We start from the raw sequence: 26,480 nt of genomic DNA, 5'->3' as shown, positions 1-26,480 counted from the left end.
ATTGCCACGTAGCCTGCCACACATTGCAGATTGCCACTTTCCACGTCACCTGCCACACATTGCGGATTGTCACTTGCCACGTTGCCTGACACACATTGCGGATTGTCACTTACCATGTTGCCTGCCACACATTGCGGATTGCCACTTGCCACGTAGCCTGCCACACATTGCGGATTGTCACTTGCCACGTCACCTGCCACACATTGCGGATTGTCACTTGCCACGTCACCTGCCACACATTGCGGATTGTCACTTGCCACGTCACCTGCCACACATTGCGGATTGCCACTTGCCACGTAGACTGCCACACATTGCGGATTGTCACTTGCCACGTCACCTGCCACACATTGCAGATTGCCACTTGCCACGTAGTCTGCCACACATTGTGGATTGCCACTTGCCACGTAGTCTGCCACACATTGCAGATTGCCACTTGCCACGTAGTCTGCCACACATTGTGGATTGCCACTTGCCACGTAGTCTGCCACACATTGCGGATTGTCACTTGCCCCGTCACCTGCCACACATTGCGGATTGTCACTTGCCACGTCGCCTGCCACCAGATGCGGATTGCCACGTAGCCTGCCACACATTGTGGATTGCCACTTGCCACGTCACCTGCCACACATTGCGGATTGCCACTTGCCACGTCACCTGCCACACATTGCGGATTGCCACTTGCCACATCACCTGCCACACATTGCGGATTGTCACTTACCACGTTGCCTGCCACACATTGCGGATTGCCACTTGCCACGTAGTCTGCCACACATTGCAGACTGTCACTTGCCACGTCACCTGCCACACCTTGCGGATTGTCACTTGCCACGTCACCTGCGACACATTGCGGATTGCCACTTGCCACGTAGTCTGCCAAACATTGCGGATTGTCACTTGCCACGTCACCTGCCACACCTTGCGGATTGTCACTTGCCACGTCACCTGCGACACATTGCGGATTGCCACTTGCCACGTAGTTTGCCAAACATTGCGGATTGTCACTTGCCACGTCAACTGCCACACATTGCGGATTGTCACTTGCCATGTCGCCTGCCACCAGATGCGGATTCCCACGTAGCCTGCCACACATTGCGGATTGCCACTTTCCACGTCACCTGCCCCACATTGCGGATTGTCACATGCCACGTTGCCTGACACACATTGCGGATTGCCACTTGCCATGTCACCTGCCACACATTGCGGATTGCCACTTGCCACGTAGTCTGCCACACATTGCGGATTGCCACTTGCCACGTCACCTGCCACACATTGTGGATTGTCACTTGCCATGTTGCCTGCCACACATTGCGGATTGCCACTTGCCACGTAGCCTGCCACACATTGCGGATTGTCACTTGCCACGTCACCTGCCACACATTGAGGATTGTCACTTAACACGTCACCTGCCACACATTGCGGATTGCCACTTGCCATGTAGTCTGCCACACATTGCGGATTGTCACTTGCCACGTCACCTGCCACACATTGCGGATTGTCACTTGCCACGTCGCCTGCCACCAGATGCGGATTGCCACGTAGCCTGCCACAGATTGCGGATTGCCACTTGCCACGTAGTCTGCCACACATTGTGGATTGCCACTTGCAACGTAGTCTGCCACACATTGCCGATTGTCACTTGCCACGTCACCTGCCACACATTGCGGATTGCCATTTGCCACGTCACCTGCCACACATTGCGGATTGCCACTTGCCACGTCACCTGCCACACATTGCGGATTGTCACTTGCCACGTTGCCTGCCACACATTGCGGATTATCACTTGCCACGTAGTCTGCCACACATTGCAGATTGTCACTTGCCACGTTGCCTGCCACACATTGCGGATTATCACTTGCCACGTAGTCTGCCACACATCGCGGATTGCCACTTGCCACGTCACCTGCCACACATTGCGGATTGTCACTTGCCATGTCGCCTGTCACCAGATGCGGATTGCCACGTAGCCTGCCACATATGGCGGATTGCCACTTTCCACGTCACCTGCCACACATTGCGGATTGCCACTTGCCACGTAGTCTGCCACACATTGTGGATTGCCACTTGCCACGTAGTCTGCCACACATTGCGGATTGCCACTTGCCACGTAGACTGCCACACATTGCGGATTGTCACTTGCCACGTTGCCTGCCACACATTGCGGATTGCCACTTGCCATGTCACCTGCCACACATTGCGGATTGTCACTTGCCACGTTGCCTGACACACATTGCGGATTGCCACTTGCCACGTAGCCTGCCACACATTGCGGATTGTCACTTGCCACGTCACCTGCCACACATTGCGGATTGTCACTTGCCACGTCACCTGCCACACACTGCGGTTTGCCACTTGCCACGTAGCCTGCCACACATTGCGGATTGCCACTTGCCACGTAGTCTGCCACACATTGTGGATTGCCACTTGCCACGTAGTCTGCCACACATTGCGGATTGCCACTTGCCACGTAGACTGCCACACATTGCGGATTGTCACTTGCAACGTAGTCTGTCACACATTGCAGATTGTCACTTGCCACATCACCTGCCACACATTGCGGATTGTCACTTGCCACGTCACCTGCCACACATTGCGGATTGCCATTTGCCACGTCACCTGCCACACATTGCGGATTGCCACTTGCCACGTAGCCTGCCACACATTGCGGATTGCCACTTGCCACATAGTCTGCCACACATTGCGGATTGCCACTTGCCACGTAGCCTGCCACACATTGCGGATTGCCACTTGCCACGTAGTCTGCCACACATTGTGGATTGCCACTTGCCACGTAGTATGCCACACATTGCGGATTGTCACTTGCCACGTCACCTGCCACACATTGCGGATTGCCACTTGCCACGTCACCTGCCACACATTGCGGATTGCCACTTGCCACATCACCTGCCACACATTGCGGATTGTCACTTACCACGTTGCCTGCCACACATTGCGGATTGCCACTTGCCACGTAGCCTGCCACACATTGCAGATTGTCACTTGCCACGTCACCTGCCACACCTTGCGGATTGTCACTTGCCACATCACCTGCGACACATTGCGGATTGCCACTTGCCACGTAGTCTGCCACACCTTGCGGATTGTCACTTGCCACGTCACCTGCCACACATTGCGGATTGTCACTTGCCACGTAGTCTGCCACACATTGTGGATTGCCACTTGCCACGTAGTATGCCACACATTGCGGATTGTCACTTGCCACGTCACCTGCCACACATTGCGGATTGCCACTTGCCACGTCACCTGCCACACATTGCGGATTGCCACTTGCCACATCACCTGCCACACATTGCGGATTGTCACTTACCACGTTGCCTGCCACACATTGCGGATTGCCACTTGCCACGTAGCCTGCCACACATTGCAGATTGTCACTTGCCACGTCACCTGCCACACCTTGCGGATTGTCACTTGCCACATCACCTGCGACACATTGCGGATTGCCACTTGCCACGTAGTCTGCCAAACATTGCGGATTGTCACTTGCCACGTCAACTGCCACACATTGCGGATTGTCACTTGCCATGTCGCCTGCCACCAGATGCGGATTGCCACGTAGCCTGCCACACATTGCGGATTGCCACTTTCCACGTCACCTGCCACACATTGCGGATTGTCACTTGCCACGTTGCCTGACACACATTGCGGATTGTCACTTACCATGTTGCCTGCCACACATTGCGGATTGCCACTTGCCACGTAGCCTGCCACACATTGCGGATTGTCACTTGCCACGTCACCTGCCACACATTGCGGATTGTCACTTGCCACGTCACCTGCCACACATTGCGGATTGTCACTTGCCACGTCACCTGCCACACATTGCGGATTGCCACTTGCCACGTAGACTGCCACACATTGCGGATTGTCACTTGCCACGTCACCTGCCACACATTGCAGATTGCCACTTGCCACGTAGTCTGCCACACATTGTGGATTGCCACTTGCCACGTAGTCTGCCACACATTGCAGATTGCCACTTGCCACGTAGTCTGCCACACATTGTGGATTGCCACTTGCCACGTAGTCTGCCACACATTGCGGATTGTCACTTGCCCCGTCACCTGCCACACATTGCGGATTGTCACTTGCCACGTCGCCTGCCACCAGATGCGGATTGCCACGTAGCCTGCCACACATTGTGGATTGCCACTTGCCACGTCACCTGCCACACATTGCGGATTGCCACTTGCCACGTCACCTGCCACACATTGCGGATTGCCACTTGCCACATCACCTGCCACACATTGCGGATTGTCACTTACCACGTTGCCTGCCACACATTGCGGATTGCCACTTGCCACGTAGCCTGCCACACATTGCAGATTGTCACTTGCCACGTCACCTGCCACACCTTGCGGATTGTCACTTGCCACGTCACCTGCGACACATTGCGGATTGCCACTTGCCACGTAGTCTGCCAAACATTGCGGATTGTCACTTGCCACGTCAACTGCCACACATTGCGGATTGTCACTTGCCATGTCGCCTGCCACCAGATGCGGATTGCCACGTAGCCTGCCACACATTGCGGATTGCCACTTTCCACGTCACCTGCCACACATTGCGGATTGCCACTTGCCATGTCACCTGCCACACATTGCAGATTGCCACTTGCCATGTAGTCTGCCACACATTGCGGATTGTCACTTGCCACGTTGCCTGCCACACATTGCGGATTGCCACTTGCCACGTAGTCTGCCACACATTGTGGATTGCCACTTGCCACGTAGTCTGCCACACATTGCGGATTGTCACTTGCCACGTCACCTGCGACACATTGCGGATTGCCACTTGCCACGTAGTCTGCCAAACATTGCGGATTGTCACTTGCCACGTCAACTGCCACACATTGCGGATTGTCACTTGCCATGTCGCCTGCCACCAGATGCGGATTGCCACGTAGCCTGCCACACATTGCGGATTGCCACTTTCCACGTTACCTGCCACACATTGCAGATTGTCACTTGCCACGTTGCCTGACAAACATTGCGGATTGCCACTTGCCATGTCACCTGCCACACATTGCGGATTGCCACTTGCCACGTAGTCTGCCAAACATTGCGGATTGTCACTTGCCACGTCAACTGCCACACATTGCGGATTGTCACTTGCCATGTCGCCTGCCACCAGATGCGGATTGCCACGTAGCCTGCCACACATTGCGGATTGCCACTTTCCACGTCACCTGCCACACATTGCGGATTGTCACTTGCCACGTTGCCTGACACACATTGCGGATTGCCACTTGCCATGTCACCTGCCACACATTGCGGATTGCCACTTGCCACGTAGTCTGCCACACATTGCGGATTGTCACTTGCCACGTCACCTGCCACACATTGCGGATTGTCACTTGCCACGTCACCTGCCACACATTGCGGATTGTCACTTGCCACGTCGCCTGCCACCAGATGCGGATTGCCACGTAGCCTGCCACACATTGTGGATTGCCACTTGCCACGTCACCTGCCACACATTGCGGATTGTCACTTGCCACGTTGCCTGACACACATTGCGGATTGCCACTTGCCACGTCACCTGCCACACATTGCGGATGTCTCTTGCCACGTCACCTGCCACACATTGCAGATTGTCACTTGCCACGTCACCTGCCACACATTGCGGATTGCCACTTGCCACGTAGTCTGCCACACATTGTGGATTGCCACTTGCCACGTAGTCTGCCACACATTGCGGATTGCCACTTGCCACGTAGACTGCCACACATTGCGGATTGTCACTTGCCACGTAGTCTGTCACACATTGCAGATTGTCACTTGCCACATCACCTGCCACACATTGCGGATTGTCACTTGCCACGTCACCTGCCACACATTGCGGATTGCCATTTGCCACGTCACCTGCCACACATTGCGGATTGCCACTTGCCACGTAGCCTGCCACACATTGCGGATTGCCACTTGCCACATAGTCTGCCACACATTGCGGATTGCCACTTGCCACGTAGCCTGCCACACATTGCGGATTGCCACTTGCCACGTAGTCTGCCACACATTGTGGATTGCCACTTGCCACGTAGTATGCCACACATTGCGGATTGTCACTTGCCACGTCACCTGCCACACATTGCGGATTGCCACTTGCCACGTCACCTGCCACACATTGCGGATTGCCACTTGCCACATCACCTGCCACACATTGCGGATTGTCACTTACCACGTTGCCTGCCACACATTGCGGATTGCCACTTGCCACGTAGCCTGCCACACATTGCAGATTGTCACTTGCCACGTCACCTGCCACACCTTGCGGATTGTCACTTGCCACATCACCTGCGACACATTGCGGATTGCCACTTGCCACGTAGTCTGCCACACCTTGCGGATTGTCACTTGCCACGTCACCTGCCACACATTGCGGATTGTCACTTGCCACGTAGTCTGCCACACATTGTGGATTGCCACTTGCCACGTAGTATGCCACACATTGCGGATTGTCACTTGCCACGTCACCTGCCACACATTGCGGATTGCCACTTGCCACGTCACCTGCCACACATTGCGGATTGCCACTTGCCACATCACCTGCCACACATTGCGGATTGTCACTTACCACGTTGCCTGCCACACATTGCGGATTGCCACTTGCCACGTAGCCTGCCACACATTGCAGATTGTCACTTGCCACGTCACCTGCCACACCTTGCGGATTGTCACTTGCCACATCACCTGCGACACATTGCGGATTGCCACTTGCCACGTAGTCTGCCAAACATTGCGGATTGTCACTTGCCACGTCAACTGCCACACATTGCGGATTGTCACTTGCCATGTCGCCTGCCACCAGATGCGGATTGCCACGTAGCCTGCCACACATTGCGGATTGCCACTTTCCACGTCACCTGCCACACATTGCGGATTGTCACTTGCCACGTTGCCTGACACACATTGCGGATTGTCACTTACCATGTTGCCTGCCACACATTGCGGATTGCCACTTGCCACGTAGCCTGCCACACATTGCGGATTGTCACTTGCCACGTCACCTGCCACACATTGCGGATTGTCACTTGCCACGTCACCTGCCACACATTGCGGATTGTCACTTGCCACGTCACCTGCCACACATTGCGGATTGCCACTTGCCACGTAGACTGCCACACATTGCGGATTGTCACTTGCCACGTCACCTGCCACACATTGCAGATTGCCACTTGCCACGTAGTCTGCCACACATTGTGGATTGCCACTTGCCACGTAGTCTGCCACACATTGCAGATTGCCACTTGCCACGTAGTCTGCCACACATTGTGGATTGCCACTTGCCACGTAGTCTGCCACACATTGCGGATTGTCACTTGCCCCGTCACCTGCCACACATTGCGGATTGTCACTTGCCACGTCGCCTGCCACCAGATGCGGATTGCCACGTAGCCTGCCACACATTGTGGATTGCCACTTGCCACGTCACCTGCCACACATTGCGGATTGCCACTTGCCACGTCACCTGCCACACATTGCGGATTGCCACTTGCCACATCACCTGCCACACATTGCGGATTGTCACTTACCACGTTGCCTGCCACACATTGCGGATTGCCACTTGCCACGTAGCCTGCCACACATTGCAGATTGTCACTTGCCACGTCACCTGCCACACCTTGCGGATTGTCACTTGCCACGTCACCTGCGACACATTGCGGATTGCCACTTGCCACGTAGTCTGCCAAACATTGCGGATTGTCACTTGCCACGTCAACTGCCACACATTGCGGATTGTCACTTGCCATGTCGCCTGCCACCAGATGCGGATTGCCACGTAGCCTGCCACACATTGCGGATTGCCACTTGCCATGTCACCTGCCACACATTGCAGATTGCCACTTGCCATGTAGTCTGCCACACATTGCGGATTGTCACTTGCCACGTTGCCTGCCACACATTGCGGATTGCCACTTGCCATGTCACCTGCCACACATTGCGGATTGCCACTTGCCACGTAGTCTGCCACACATTGCGGATTGTCACTTGCCACGTCACCTGCCACACATTGCGGATTCTCACTTGCCACGTCACCTGCCACACATTGCGGATTGCCACTTGCCACGTAGTCTGCCACACATTGTGGATTGCCACTTGCCACGTAGTCTGCCACACATTGCGGATTGTCACTTGCCACGTCACCTGCGACACATTGCGGATTGCCACTTGCCACGTAGTCTGCCAAACATTGCGGATTGTCACTTGCCACGTCAACTGCCACACATTGCGGATTGTCACTTGCCATGTCGCCTGCCACCAGATGCGGATTGCCACGTAGCCTGCCACACATTGCGGATTGCCACTTTCCACGTTACCTGCCACACATTGCAGATTGTCACTTGCCACGTTGCCTGACAAACATTGCGGATTGCCACTTGCCATGTCACCTGCCACACATTGCGGATTGCCACTTGCCACGTAGTCTGCCAAACATTGCGGATTGTCACTTGCCACGTCAACTGCCACACATTGCGGATTGTCACTTGCCATGTCGCCTGCCACCAGATGCGGATTGCCACGTAGCCTGCCACACATTGCGGATTGCCACTTTCCACGTCACCTGCCACACATTGCGGATTGTCACTTGCCACGTTGCCTGACACACATTGCGGATTGCCACTTGCCATGTCACCTGCCACACATTGCGGATTGCCACTTGCCACGTAGTCTGCCACACATTGCGGATTGTCACTTGCCACGTCACCTGCCACACATTGCGGATTGTCACTTGCCACGTCACCTGCCACACATTGCGGATTGCCATTTGCCACGTCACCTGCCACACATTGCGGATTGCCACTTGCCACGTAGTCTGCCACACATTGCGGATTGTCACTTGCCACGTCACCTGCCACACATTGCGGATTGTCACTTGCCACGTCGCCTGCCACCAGATGCGGATTGCCACGTAGCCTGCCACACATTGTGGATTGCCACTTGCCACGTCACCTGCCACACATTGCGGATTGTCACTTGCCACGTTGCCTGACACACATTGCGGATTGCCACTTGCCACGTCACCTGCCACACATTGCGGATTGCCACTTGCCACGTCACCTGCCACACATTGCGGATTGCCACTTGCCACGTCACCTGCCACACATTGCGGATTGTCACTTGCCATGTTGCCTGCCACAGATTGCGGATTGCCACTTGCCACGTAGCCTGCCACACATTGCAGATTGTCACTTGCCACGTCACCTGCCACACATTGCGGATTGTCACTTAACACGTCACCTGCCACACATTGCGGATTGCCACTTGCCATGTAGTCTGCCACACATTGCGGATTGTCACTTGCCACGTCACCTGCCACACATTGCGGATTGTCACTTGCCACGTCACCTGCCACACATTGCGGATTGCCACTTGCCACGTAGTCTGCCACACATTGCGGATTGCCACTTGCCACGTAGTCTGCCACACATTGCGGATTGTCACTTGCCCTGTCACCTGCCACACATTGCGGATTGCCACTTGCCACATAGTCTGCCACACATTGCGGATTGCCACTTGCCACGTAGTCTGCCACACATTGCGGATTGCCACTTGCCACGTAGACTGCCACACATTGCGGATTGTCACTTGCCACGTAGTCTGTCACACATTGCAGATTGTCACTTGCCACATCACCTGCCACACATTGCGGATTGTCACTTGCCACGTCACCTGCCACACATTGCGGATTGCCATTTGCCACGTCACCTGCCACAAATTGCGGATTGTCACTTGCCACGTAGCCTGCCACACATTGCGGATTGCCACTTGCCACGTAGCCTGCCACACATTGCAGATTGTCACTTGCCACATCACCTGCCACACATTGCGGATTGCCACTTGCCACGTCACCTGCCACACATTGCGGATTGTCACTTGCCACGTAGTCTGCCACACCTTGCGGATTGTCACTTGCCACGTCACCTGCCACACATTGCGGATTGTCACTTGCCACGTAGTCTGCCACACATTGTGGATTGCCACTTGCCACGTAGTCTGCCACACATTGCCGATTGTCACTTGCCACGTCACCTGCCACACATTGCGGATTGCCACTTGCCACGTCACCTGCCACACATTGCGGATTGTCACTTGCCACGTTGCCTGCCACACATTGCGGATTATCACTTGCCACGTAGTCTGCCACACATTGCAGATTGTCACTTGCCACGTTGCCTGCCACACATTGCGGATTATCACTTGCCACGTAGTCTGCCACACATCGCGGATTGCCACTTGCCACGTCACCTGCCACACATTGCGGATTGTCACTTGCCACGTTGCCTGCCACACATTGCGGATTATCACTTGCCACGTAGTCTGCCACACATTGCGGATTGCCACTTGCCACGTAGTCTGCCACACATTGCGGATTGTCACTTGCCACGTCACCTGCCACACATTGCGGATTGTCACTTGCCACGTCGCCTGCCACCAGATGCGGATTGCCACGTATCCTGCCAAACATTGTGGATTGCCACTTGCCACGTCACCTGCCACACATTGCGGATTGCCACTTGCCACATCACCTGCCACACATTGCGGATTGCCACTTGCCACATCACCTGCCACACATTGCAGATTGTCACTTACCACGTTGCCTGCCACACATTGCGGATTGCCACTTGCCACGTAGCCTGCCACACATTGTGGATTGCCACTTGCCACGTCACCTGCCACACATTGCGGATTGCCACTTGCCACGTCACCTGCCACACATTGCGGATTGCCACTTGCCACGTAGCCTGCCACACATTGCAGATTGTCACTTGCCACATCACCTGCCACACATTGCGGATTGCCACTTGCCACGTCGCCTGCCACCAGATGCGGATTGCCACGTAGCCTGCCACAGATTGCGGATTGCCACTTGCCACGTAGTCTGCCACACATTGTGGATTGCCACTTGCCACGTAGTCTGCCACACATTGCCGATTGTCACTTGCCACGTCACCTGCCACACATTGCGGATTGTCACTTGCCACGTTGCATGACACACAGTGCGGATTGCCACTTGCCACGTCGCCTGCCACACATTGGGGATTGTCACTTGCCACGTCACCTGCCACACATTGCGGATTGTCACTTGCCACATCACCTGCCAGACATTGCGGATTGTCACTTGCCGCGTTGCCTGCCACACATTGCGGATTTCCACTTGCCACGTAGTCCGCCACACATTGTGGATTGCCACTTGCCCCGTTGTCTGCCACACATTGTGGATTGCCACTTGCCACGTAGTCTGCCACACATTGCGGATTGTCACTTGCCACGTCACCTGCCACACATTGCGGATTGCCACTTGCCACGTAGTCTGCCACAGATTGCGGATTGTCACTTGCCACGTAGTCTGCCACACATTGTGGATTGCCACTTGCCACGTAGCCTGCCACACATTGCGGATTGCCACTTGCCACATCACCTGCCACACTATGCGGATTGCCACTTGCCACGTCACCTGCCACACATTGCGGATTGTCACTTGCCACGTTGCATGACACACAGTGCGGATTGCCACTTGCCACGTCACCTGCCACACATTGGGGATTGTCACTTGTCACGTCACCTGCCACACATTGCGGATTGTCACTTGCCACGTTGCCTGCCACACATTGCGGATTGCCACGTCACCTGCCACACATTGCGGATTGCCACTTGCCACGTCACCTGCCACACATTGTGGATTGCCACTTGCCACGTAGTCTGCCACACATTGCGGATTGCCACTTGCCACGTTTTCTGCCACACATTGCGGATTGTCACTTGCCACGTTGCCTGACACACATTGAGGATTGTCACTTGCCACGTCACCTGCCACACATTGGGGATTGTCACTTGCCACGTCACCTGCCACACATTGCAGATTGTCACTTACCACGTTGCCTGCCACACATTGCGGATTGCCACTTGCCACGTAGCCTGCCACACATTGTGGATTGCCACTTGCCACGTCACCTGCCACACATTGCGGATTGCCACTTGCCACGTCACCTGCCACACATTGCGGATTGCCACTTGCCACGTAGCCTGCCACACATTGCAGATTGTCACTTGCCACATCACCTGCCACACATTGCGGATTGCCACTTGCCACGTCGCCTGCCACCAGATGCGGATTGCCACGTAGCCTGCCACAGATTGCGGATTGCCACTTGCCACGTAGTCTGCCACACATTGTGGATTGCCACTTGCCACGTAGTCTGCCACACATTGCCGATTGTCACTTGCCACGTCACCTGCCACACATTGCGGATTGTCACTTGCCACGTTGCATGACACACAGTGCGGATTGCCACTTGCCACGTCGCCTGCCACACATTGGGGATTGTCACTTGCCACGTCACCTGCCACACATTGCGGATTGTCACTTGCCACATCACCTGCCAGACATTGCGGATTGTCACTTGCCGCGTTGCCTGCCACACATTGCGGATTTCCACTTGCCACGTAGTCCGCCACACATTGTGGATTGCCACTTGCCCCGTTGTCTGCCACACATTGTGGATTGCCACTTGCCACGTAGTCTGCCACACATTGCGGATTGTCACTTGCCACGTCACCTGCCACACATTGCGGATTGCCACTTGCCACGTAGTCTGCCACAGATTGCGGATTGTCACTTGCCACGTAGTCTGCCACACATTGTGGATTGCCACTTGCCACGTAGCCTGCCACACATTGCGGATTGCCACTTGCCACATCACCTGCCACACTATGCGGATTGCCACTTGCCACGTCACCTGCCACACATTGCGGATTGTCACTTGCCACGTTGCATGACACACAGTGCGGATTGCCACTTGCCACGTCACCTGCCACACATTGGGGATTGTCACTTGTCACGTCACCTGCCACACATTGCGGATTGTCACTTGCCACGTTGCCTGCCACACATTGCGGATTGCCACGTCACCTGCCACACATTGCGGATTGCCACTTGCCACGTCACCTGCCACACATTGTGGATTGCCACTTGCCACGTAGTCTGCCACACATTGCGGATTGCCACTTGCCACGTTTTCTGCCACACATTGCGGATTGTCACTTGCCACGTTGCCTGACACACATTGAGGATTGTCACTTGCCACGTCACCTGCCACACATTGGGGATTGTCACTTGCCACGTCACCTGCCACACATTGCGGATTGTCACTTGCCACGTTGCATGACACACAGTGCGGATTGCCACTTGCCACGTCGCCTGCCACACATTGGGGATTGTCACTTGCCACGTCACCTGCCACACATTGCGGATTGTCACTTGCCACATCACCTGCCAGACATTGCGGATTGTCACTTGCCGCGTTGCCTGCCACACATTGCGGATTGCCACTTGCCACGTAGTACGCCACACATTGTGGATTGCCACTTGCCCCGTTGTCTGCCACACATTGTGGATTGCCACTTGCCACGTAGTCTGCCACACATTGCGGATTGTCACTTGCCACGTCACCTGCCACACATTGCGGATTGCCACTTGCCACGTAGTCTGCCACACATTGCGGATTGTCACTTGCCACGTTTTCTGCCACACATTGTGGATTGCCACTTGCCACGTAGTCTGCCACACATTGCCGATTGTCACTTGCCAAGTCACCTGCCACACATTGCGGATTGCCACTTGCCACGTAGCCTGCCACACATTGCGGATTGCCACTTGCCACATCACCTGCCACACTATGCGGATTGCCACTTGCCACGTCACCTGCCACACATTGCGGATTGTCACTTGCCACGTTGCATGACACACAGTGCGGATTGCCACTTGCCACGTCACCTGCCACACATTGGGGATTGTCACTTGTCACGTCACCTGCCACACATTGCGGATTGTCACTTGCCACGTTGCCTGCCACACATTGCGGATTGCCACGTCACCTGCCACACATTGCGGATTGCCACTTGCCACGTCACCTGCCACACATTGTGGATTGCCACTTGCCACGTAGTCTGCCACACATTGCGGATTGCCACTTGCCACGTTTTCTGCCACACATTGTGGATTGCCACTTGCCACGTAGTCTGCCACACATTGCCGATTGTCACTTGCCACGTCACCTGCCACACATTGCGGATTGCCACTTGCCACATCACCTGCCACACATTGCGGATAGCCACTTGCCACGTCACCTGCCACACATTGCGGATTGTCACTTGCCATGTTGCCTGCCACACATTGCGGATTGTCACTTGCCACGTAGTCTGCCACACATTGCAGATTGTCACTTGCCATGTCACCTGCCACACATTGCGGATTGTAACTTGCCACGTTGCCTGCCACACATTGCGGATTGTCACTTGCCACGTTGCATGACACACAGTGCGGATTGCCACTTGCCACGTCGCCTGCCACACATTGGGGATTGTCACTTGCCACGTCACCTGCCACACATTGCGGATTGTCACTTGCCACATCACCTGCCAGACATTGCGGATTGTCACTTGCCGCGTTGCCTGCCACACATTGCGGATTGCCACTTGCCACGTAGTCCGCCACACCTTGTGGATTGCCACTTGCCCCGTTGTCTGCCACACATTGTGGATTGCCACTTGCCACGTAGTCTGCCACACATTGCGGATTGTCACTTGCCACGTCACCTGCCACACATTGCGGATTGCCACTTGCCACGTCACCTGCCACACATTGCGGATTGTCACTTGCCACGTTGCATGACACACAGTGCGGATTGCCACTTGCCACGTCACCTGCCACACATTGGGGATTGTCACTTGTCACGTCACCTGCCACACATTGCGGATTGTCACTTGCCACGTTGCCTGCCACACATTGCGGATTGCCACGTCACCTGCCACACATTGCGGATTGCCACTTGCCACGTCACCTGCCACACATTGTGGATTGCCACTTGCCACGTAGTCTGCCACACATTGCGTATTGCCACTTGCCACGTTTTCTGCCACACATTGCGGATTGTCACTTGCCACGTTGCCTGACACACATTGAGGATTGTCACTTGCCACGTCACCTGCCACACATTGGGGATTGTCACTTGCCACGTCACCTGCCACACATTGCGGATTGTCACTTGCTACGTCACCTGCCACACATTGCGGATTGTCACTTGCCACGTTGCCTGCCACACATTGCGGATTGCCACTTGCCACGTAGCCTGCCACACATTGCAGATTGTCACTTGCCACATCACCTGCCACACATTGCGGATTGCCACTTGCCACGTCGCCTGCCACCAGATGCGGATTGCCACGTAGCCTGCCACAGATTGCGGATTGCCACTTGCCATGTAGTCTGCCACACATTGTGGATTGCCACTTGCCACGTAGTCTGCCACACATTGCCGATTGTCACTTGCCACGTCACCTGCCACACATTGCGGATTGCCACTTGCCACATCACCTGCCACACATTGCGGATAGCCACTTGCCACGTCACCTGCCACACATTGCGGATTGTCACTTGCCATGTTGCCTGCCACACATTGCGGATTGTCACTTGCCACGTAGTCTGCCACACATTGCAGATTGTCACTTGCCATGTCACCTGCCACACATTGCGGATTGTAACTTGCCACGTTGCCTGCCACACATTGCGGATTGCCACTTGCCACGTTGTCTGCCACACATTGTGGATTGCCACTTGCCACGTCACCTGCCACACATTGCGGATTGCCACTTGCCACGTCACCTGCCACACATTGCGGATTGCCACTTGCCACGTAGCCTGCCACACATTGCAGATTGTCACTTGCCACATCACCTGCCACACATTGCGGATTGCCACTTGCCACGTCGCCTGCCACCAGATGCGGATTGCCACGTAGCCTGCCACAGATTGCGGATTGCCACTTGCCACGTAGTCTGCCACACATTGTGGATTGCCACTTGCCACGTAGTCTGCCACACATTGCCGATTGTCACTTGCCACGTCACCTGCCACACATTGCGGATTGTCACTTGCCACGTTGCATGACACACAGTGCGGATTGCCACTTGCCACGTCGCCTGCCACACATTGGGGATTGTCACTTGCCACGTCACCTGCCACACATTGCGGATTGTCACTTGCCACATCACCTGCCAGACATTGCGGATTGTCACTTGCCGCGTTGCCTGCCACACATTGCGGATTGCCACTTGCCACGTAGTCCACCACACATTGTGGATTGCCACTTGCCCCGTTGTCTGCCACACATTGTGGATTGCCACTTGCCACGTAGTCTGCCACACATTGCGGATTGTCACTTGCCACGTCACCTGCCACACATTGCGGATTGCCACTTGCCACGTAGTCTGCCACAGATTGCGGATTGTCACTTGCCACGTAGTCTGCCACACATTGTGGATTGCCACTTGCCACGTAGCCTGCCACACATTGCGGATTGCCACTTGCCACATCACCTGCCACACTATGCGGATTGCCACTTGCCACGTCACCTGCCACACATTGCGGATTGTCACTTGCCACGTTGCATGACACACAGTGCGGATTGCCACTTGCCACGTCACCTGCCACACATTGGGGATTGTCACTTGTCACGTCACCTGCCACACATTGCGGATTGTCACTTGCCACGTTGCCTGCCACACATTGCGGATTGCCACGTCACCTGCCACACATTGCGGATTGCCACTTGCCACGTCACCTGCCACACATTGTGGATTGCCACTTGCCACGTAGTCTGCCACACATTGCGGATTGCCACTTGCCACGTTTTCTGCCACACATTGCGGATTGTCACTTGCCACGTTGCCTGACACACATTGAGGATTGTCACTTGCCACGTCACCTGCCACACATTGGGGATTGTCACTTGCCACGTCACCTGCCACACATTGCGGATTGTCACTTGCCACGTTGCATGACACACAGTGCGGATTGCCACTTGCCACGTCGCCTGCCACACATTGGGGATTGTCACTTGCCACGTCACCTGCCACACATTGCGGATTGTCACTTGCCACATCACCTGCCAGACATTGCGGATTGTCACTTGCCGCGTTGCCTGCCACACATTGCGGATTGCCACTTGCCACGTAGTCCGCCACACATTGTGGATTGCCACTTGCCCCGTTGTCTGCCACACATTGTGGATTGCCACTTGCCACGTAGTCTGCCACACATTGCGGATTGTCACTTGCCACGTCACCTGCCACACATTGCGGATTGCCACTTGCCACGTAGTCTGCCACACATTGCGGATTGTCACTTGCCACGTAGTCTGCCACACATTGTGGATTGCCACTTGCCACGTAGCCTGCCACACATTGCGGATTGCCACTTGCCACATCACCTGCCACACTATGCGGATTGCCACTTGCCACGTCACCTGCCACACATTGCGGATTGTCACTTGCCACGTTGCATGACACACAGTGCGGATTGCCACTTGCCACGTCACCTGCCACACATTGGGGATTGTCACTTGTCACGTCACCTGCCACACATTGCGGATTGTCACTTGCCACGTTGCCTGCCACACATTGCGGATTGCCACGTCACCTGCCACACATTGCGGATTGCCACTTGCCACGTCACCTGCCACACATTGTGGATTGCCACTTGCCACGTAGTCTGCCACACATTGCGGATTGCCACTTGCCACGTTTTCTGCCACACATTGCGGATTGTCACTTGCCACGTTGCCTGACACACATTGAGGATTGTCACTTGCCACGTCACCTGCCACACATTGGGGATTGTCACTTGCCACGTCACCTGCCACACATTGCGGATTGTCACTTGCCACGTTGCCTGCCACACATTACGGATTGCCACTTGCTACGTCACCTGCCACACATTGCGGATTGTCACTTGCCACGTTGCCTGCCACACATTGCGGATTGCCACTTGCCACGTAGCCTGCCACACATTGCAGATTGTCACTTGCCACATCACCTGCCACACATTGCGGATTGCCACTTGCCACGTCGCCTGCCACCAGATGCGGATTGCCACGTAGCCTGCCACAGATTGCGGATTGCCACTTGCCACGTAGTCTGCCACACATTGTGGATTGCCACTTGCCACGTAGTCTGCCACACATTGCCGATTGTCACTTGCCACGTCACCTGCCACACATTGCGGATTGCCACTTGCCACATCACCTGCCACACATTGCGGATAGCCACTTGCCACGTCACCTGCCACACATTGCGGATTGTCACTTGCCATGTTGCCTGCCACACATTGCGGATTGTCACTTGCCACGTAGTCTGCCACACATTGCAGATTGTCACTTGCCATGTCACCTGCCACACATTGCGGATTGTAACTTGCCACGTTGCCTGCCACACATTGCGGATTGTCACTTGCCACGTTGCATGACACACAGTGCGGATTGCCACTTGCCACGTCGCCTGCCACACATTGGGGATTGTCACTTGCCACGTCACCTGCCACACATTGCGGATTGTCACTTGCCACATCACCTGCCAGACATTGCGGATTGTCACTTGCCGCGTTGCCTGCCACACATTGCGGATTGCCACTTGCCACGTAGTCCGCCACACATTGTGGATTGCCACTTGCCCCGTTGTCTGCCACACATTGTGGATTGCCACTTGCCACGTAGTCTGCCACACATTGCGGATTGTCACTTGCCACGTCACCTGCCACACATTGCGGATTGCCACTTGCCACGTCACCTGCCACACATTGCGGATTGTCACTTGCCACGTTGCATGACACACAGTGCGGATTGCCACTTGCCACGTCACCTGCCACACATTGGGGATTGTCACTTGTCACGTCACCTGCCACACATTGCGGATTGTCACTTGCCACGTTGCCTGCCACACATTGCGGATTGCCACGTCACCTGCCACACATTGCGGATTGCCACTTGCCACGTCACCTGCCACACATTGTGGATTGCCACTTGCCACGTAGTCTGCCACACATTGCGGATTGCCACTTGCCACGTTTTCTGCCACACATTGCGGATTGTCACTTGCCACGTTGCCTGACACACATTGAGGATTGTCACTTGCCACGTCACCTGCCACACATTGGGGATTGTCACTTGCCACGTCACCTGCCACACATTGCGGATTGTCACTTGCCACGTTGCCTGCCACACATTACGGATTGCCACTTGCTACGTCACCTGCCACACATTGCGGATTGTCACTTGCCACGTTGCCTGCCACACATTGCGGATTGCCACTTGCCACGTAGCCTGCCACACATTGCAGATTGTCACTTGCCACATCACCTGCCACACATTGCGGATTGCCACTTGCCACGTCGCCTGCCACCAGATGCCGATTGCCACGTAGCCTGCCACAGATTGCGGATTGCCACTTGCCACGTAGTCTGCCACACATTGTGGATTGCCACTTGCCACGTAGTCTGCCACACATTGCCGATTGTCACTTGCCACGTCACCTGCCACACATTGCGGATTGCCACTTGCCACATCACCTGCCACACATTGCGGATAGCCACTTGCCACGTCACCTGCCACACATTGCGGATTGTCACTTGCCATGTTGCCTGCCACACATTGCGGATTGTCACTTGCCACGTAGTCTGCCACACATTGCAGATTGTCACTTGCCATGTCACCTGCCACACATTGCGGATTGTAACTTGCCACGTTGCCTGCCACACATTGCGGATTGCCACTTGCCACGTAGCCTGCCACACATTGCGGATTGCCACTTGCCACGTAGTCTGCCACACATTGCGGATTGTCACTTGCCACGTCACCTGCCACACATTGCGGATTGTCACTTGCCACATCGCCTGCCACCAGATGCGGATTGCCACGTAGCCTGCCACACATTGTGGATTTCCACTTGCCACGTCACCTGCCACACATTGCGGATTGTCACTTGCCACGTTGCCTGCCACACATTGCGGATTGCCACTTGCCATGTCACCTGCCACACATTGCGGATTGCCACTTGCCACGTAGTCTGCCACACATTGTGGATTGTCACTTGCCACGTCACCTGCCACACATTGCGGATTGTCACTTGCCACGTCACCTGCCACACATTGCGGATTGCCACTTGCCACGTAGTCTGCCACACATTGTGGATTGCCACTTGCAACGTAGTCTGCCACACATTGCGGATTGCCACTTGCCACGTAGACTGCCACACATTGCGGATTGTCACTTGCCACGTCACCTGCCACACCTTGCGGATTGTCACTTGCCACGTCACCTGCGACACATTGCGGATTGCCACTTGCCACGTAGTCTGCCACACATTGTGGATTGCCACTTGCCACGTAGTCTGCCACACATTGCGGATAGCCACTTGCCACGTAGCCTGCCACACATTGCAGATTGTCACTTGCCACGTCACCTGCCACACCTTGCGGATTGTCACTTGCCACGTCACCTGCGACACATTGCGGATTGCCACTTGCCACGTAGTCTGCCACACATTGCGGACTGTCACTTGCCACGTCACCTGCCACACATTGCACATTGCCACGTCACCTGCCACACATTGCGGATTGCCACTTGCCACGTCACCTGCCACACATTGCGGGTTGTCACTTGCCACGTTGCCTGCCACACATTGTGGATTGCCACTTGCCACGTAGCCTGCCACACATTGCGGATTGCCACTTGCCACGTAGCCTGCCACACATTGCAGATTGTCACTTGCCACATCACCTGCCACACATTGCGGATTGTCACTTGCCACGTTGCCTGCCACACATTGCGGATTGCCACTTGCCACGTAGCCTGCCACACATTGCGGATTGTCACTTGCCACGTAGTCTGCCACACATTGTGGATTGCCACTTGCCACGTAGCCTGCCACACATTCCGGATTGCCACTTGCCACATCACCTGCCACACATTGCGGATTGCCACTTGCCACGTCACCTGCCACACATTGCGGATTGTCACTTGCCACGTTGCATGACACACAGTGCGGATTGCCACTTGCCACGTCACCTGCCACACAATGCGGATTGTCACTTGCCATGTTGCCTGCCACTAATTGCGGATTGCCACTTGCCACGTAGTCTGCCACACATTGCGGATTGTCACTTGCCACGTCACCTGCCACACATTGCGGATTGTCACTTGCCACGTCACCTGCCACACATTGCGGATTGTCACTTGCCACGTTGCATGACACACAGTGCGGATTACCACTTGCCACGTCACCTGCCACACATTGGGGATTGTCACTTGCCACGTCACCTGCCACACATTGCGGATTGTCACTTGCCACGTTGCCTGCCACACATTGCGGATTGCCACTTGCCACGTTGTCTGCCACACATTGCGGATTGTCACTTGCCACGTCACCTGCCACACATTGCGGATTGTCACTTGCCACGTCACCTGCCACACATTGCGGATTGCCACTTGCCACGTAGTCTGCCACACATTGTGGATTGCCACTTGCCACGTAGTCTGCCACACATTGCGGATTGCCACTTGCCACGTCACCTGCCACACATTGCGCATTGCCACGTCACCTGCCACACATTGCGCATTGCCACTTGCCACGTCACCTGCCACACATTGCGGATTGTCACTTGCCACGTTGCCTGCCACACATTGCGGATTGCCACTTGCCACGTAGCCTGCCACACATTGCGGATTGCCACTTGCCACGTAGCCTGCCACACATTGCAGATTGTCACTTGCCACATCACCTGCCACACATTGCGGATTGTCACTTGCCACGTAGTCTGCCACACATTGTGGATTGCCACTTGCCACGTAGCCTGCCACACATTGCGCATTGCCACGTCACCTGCCACACATTGCGCATTGCCACTTGCCACGTCACCTGCCACACATTGCGGATTGTCACTTGCCACGTTGCCTGCCACACATTGCGGATTGCCACTTGCCACGTAGCCTGCCACACATTGCGGATTGCCACTTGCCACGTAGCCTGCCACACATTGCAGATTGTCACTTGCCACATCACCTGCCACACATTGCGGATTGTCACTTGCCACGTCACCTGCCACACATTGCGGATTGTCACTTGCCACGTTGCATGACACACAGTGCGGATTGCCACTTTCCACGTCACCTGCCACACATTGGGGATTGTCACTTGTCACGTCACCTGCCACACATTGCGGATTGTCACTTGCCACGTTGCCTGCCACACATTGCGGATTGCCACTTGCCACGTCACCTGCCACACATTGCGGATTGTCACTTGCTACGTTGCCTGCCACACATTGCGGATTGCCACTTGCCACGTAGCCTGCCACACATTGCGGATTGTCACTTGCCACGTCACCTGCCACAAATTGCGGATTGTCACTTGCCACGTCACCTGCCACACATTGCGGATTGCCACTTGCCACGTTGTCTGCCACACATTGTGGATTGCCACTTGCCACGTAGTCTGCCACACATTGCGGATATTCACTTGCCACGTAGTCTGCCACACATTGTGGATTGCCACTTGCCACGTAGTCTGCCACACATTGCGGATTGTCACTTGCCACGTAGTCTGCCACACATTGCGGATTGCCACTTGCCACGTAGCCTGCCACACATTGCAGATTGCCACTTGCCACGTCACCTGCCACACATTGCGGATTGCCACTTGCCACGTCACCTGCCACACATTGCGGATTGCCACTTGCCACGTAGTCTGCCAAACATTGCGGATTGTCACTTGCCACGTCAACTGCCACACATTGGGGATTGTCACTTGCCACGTCACCTGCCACACATTGCGGATTGTCACTTGCCACATTGCCTGCCACACATTGCGGATTGTCACTTGCCACGTCACCTGCCACAAATTGCGGATTGTCACTTGCCACGTAGCCTGCCACACATTGCGGATTGCCACTTGCCACGTAGCCTGCCACACATTGCAGATTGTCACTTGCCACATCACCTGCCACACATTGCGGATTGCCACTTGCCACGTCACCTGCCACACATTGCGGATTGTCACTTGCCACGTTGCATGACACACAGTGCGGATTGCCACTTGCCACGTCACCTGCCACACATTGCGGATTGTCACTTGCCACGTAGCCTGCCACACATTGCGGATTGCCACTTGCCACGTAGCCTGCCACACATTGCAGATTGTCACTTGCCACATCACCTGCCACACATTGCGGATTGTCACTTGCCACGTAGTCTGCCACACATTGTGGATTGCCACTTGCCACGTAGCCTGCCACACATTGCGGATTGCCACTTGCCACATCACCTGCCACACATTGCGGATTGCCACTTGCCACGTCACCTGCCACACATTGCGGATTGTCACTTGCTACGTTGCCTGCCACACATTGCGGATTGCCACTTGCCACGTAGCCTGCCACACATTGCGGATTGTCACTTGCCACGTCACCTGCCACAAATTGCGGATTGTCACTTGCCACGTCACCTGCCACACATTGCGGATTGCCACTTGCCACGTTGTCTGCCACACATTGTGGATTGCCACTTGCCACGTAGTCTGCCACACATTGCGGATATTCACTTGCCACGTAGTCTGCCACACATTGTGGATTGCCACTTGCCACGTAGTCTGCCACACATTGTGGATTGTCACTTGCCACGTAGTCTGCCACACATTGCGGATTGCCACTTGCCACGTCACCTGCCACACATTGCGGATTGCCACTTGCCACGTCACCTGCCACACATTGCGGATTGTCACTTGCCACGTTGCCTGACACACAGTGCGGATTGCCACTTGCCACGTCACCTGCCACACATTGGGGATTGTCACTTGCCACGTCACCTGCCACACATTGCGGATTGTCACTTGCCACATTGCCTGCCACACATTGCGTATTGCCACTTGCCATGTCACCTGCCACACATTGCGGATTGTCACTTGCCACGTCACCTGCCACACAATTCGGATTGTCACTTGCCACGTAGCCTGCCACACATTGCGGATTGCCACTTGCCACGTAGCCTGCCACACAATTCGGATTGTCACTTGCCACGTCACCTGCCACACATTGCGGATTGTCACTTCCCACGTCACCTGCCACACATTGTGGATTGCCACGTAGTCTGCCACACATTGTGGATTGCCACTTGCCACGTAGTCTGCCACACATTGCGGATTGTCACTTGCCACGTCACCTGCCACACATTGCGGATTGTCACTTGCCACGTTGCCTGCCACACATTGCGGATTGCCACTTGCCACGTTGTCTGCCACACATTGCGGATTGTCACTTGCCACGTTGCCTGCCACACATTGCGGATTGCCACTTGCCACGTAGCCTGCCACACATTGCGGATTGTCACTTGCCACGTCACCTGCCACACATTGTGGATTGTCACTTGCCACGTCACCTGCCACACATTACGGATTGCCACTTGCCACGTAGTCCGCCACACATTGTGGATTGCCACTTGCCACGTTGTCTGCCACACATTGTGGATTGCCACTTGCCACGTAGTCTGCCACACATTGCGGATTGTCACTTGCCACGTAGTCTGCCACACATTGTGGATTTCCACTTGCCACGTAGTCTGCCACACATTGCGGATTGTCACTTGCCACGTAGTCTGCCACACATTGTGGATTGCCACTTGCCACGTAGCCTGCCACACATTGCGGATTGCCACTTGCCACATCACCTGCCACACATTGTGGATTGCCACTTGCCACGTCACCTGCCACACATTGCGGATTGTCACTTGCCACGTTGCATGACACACAGTGCGGATTGCCACTTGCCACGTCACCTGCCACACATTGCGGATTGTCACTTGCCATGTTGCCTGCCACACATTGCAGATTGCCACTTGCCACGTAGTCTGCCACACATTGCGGATTGCCACTTGCCACGTAGCCTGCCACACATTGCGGATTGTCACTTGCCACGTCACCTGCCACAAATTGCGGATTGTCACTTGCCACGTCACCTGCCACACATTGCGGATTGCCACTTGCCACGTTGTCTGCCACACATTGTGGATTGCCACTTGCCACGTAGTCTGCCACACATTGCGGATTGCCACTTGCCACGTAGTCTGCCACACATTGCGGATTGTCACTTGCCACGTCACCTGCCACACATTGCGGATTGTCACTTGCCACGTCACCTGCCACACATTGCGGATTGTCACTTGCCACGTTGCATGACACACAGTGCGGATTGCCACTTGCCACGTCACCTGCCACACATTGGGGATTGTCACTTGTCACGTCACCTGCCACACATTGCGGATTGTCACTTGCCACGTTGCCTGCCACACATTGCGGATTGCCACTTGCCACGTCACCTGCCACACATTGCGGATTGTCACTTGCCAGGTTGCCTGCCACACATTGCGGATTGCCACTTGCCACGTAGCCTGCCACACATTGCGGATTGTCACTTGCCACGTCACCTGCCACAAATTGCGGATTGTCACTTGCCACGTCACCTGCCACACATTGCGGATTGCCACTTGCCACGTTGTCTGCCACACATTGTGGATTGCCACTTGCCACGTAGTCTGCCACACATTGCGGATATTCACTTGCCACGTAGTCTGCCACACATTGTGGATTGCCACTTGCCACGTAGTCTGCCACACATTGCGGATTGTCACTTGCCACGTAGTCTGCCACACATTGCAGATTGCCACTTGCCACGTAGCCTGCCACACATTGCGGATTGCCACTTGCCACGTCACCTGCCACACATTGCGGATTGCCACTTGCCACGTCACCTGCCACACATTGCGGATTGTCACTTGCCACGTTGCCTGACACACAGTGCGGATTGCCACTTGCCACGTCACCTGCCACACATTGGGGATTGTCACTTGCCACGTCACCTGCCACACATTGCAGATTGTCACTTGCCACATTGCCTGCCACACATTGCGGATTGCCACTTGCCATGTCACCTGCCACACATTGCGGATTGTCACTTGCCACGTAGCCTGCCACACATTGCGGATTGCCACTTGCCACGTAGCCTGCCACACAATTCGGATTGTCACTTGCCACGTCACCTGCCACACATTGCGGATTGCCACTTGCCACGTAGTCTGCCACACATTGCGGATTGTCACTTGCCACGTCACCTGCCACACATTGCGGATTGTCACTTGCCACGTCACCTGCCACACATTGCGGATTGTCACTTGCCACGTTGCATGACACACAGTGCGGATTACCACTTGCCACGTCACCTGCCACACATTGGGGATTGTCACTTGCCACGTCACCTGCCACACATTGCGGATTGTCACTTGCCACGTTGCCTGCCACACATTGCGGATTGGCACTTGCCACGTTGTCTGCCACACATTGCGGATTGTCACTTGCCACGTCACCTGCCACACATTGCGGATTGTCACTTGCCACGTCACCTGCCACACATTGCGGATTGCCACTTGCCACGTAGTCTGCCACACATTGTGGATTGCCACTTGCCACGTAGTCTGCCACACATTGCGGATTGCCACTTGCCACGTCACCTGCCACACATTGCGCATTGCCACGTCACCTGCCACACATTGCGCATTGCCACTTGCCACGTCACCTGCCACA

Source organism: Lithobates pipiens, unplaced genomic scaffold (assembly GCF_037356315.1).
Source record: "Lithobates pipiens isolate NorthernLeopardFrog02 unplaced genomic scaffold, aLitPip1_a1.2 Scaffold_13, whole genome shotgun sequence".
NCBI lineage: Eukaryota > Metazoa > Chordata > Amphibia > Anura > Ranidae > Lithobates > Lithobates pipiens.
Note: the sequence above shows the minus strand (reverse complement) of the source record.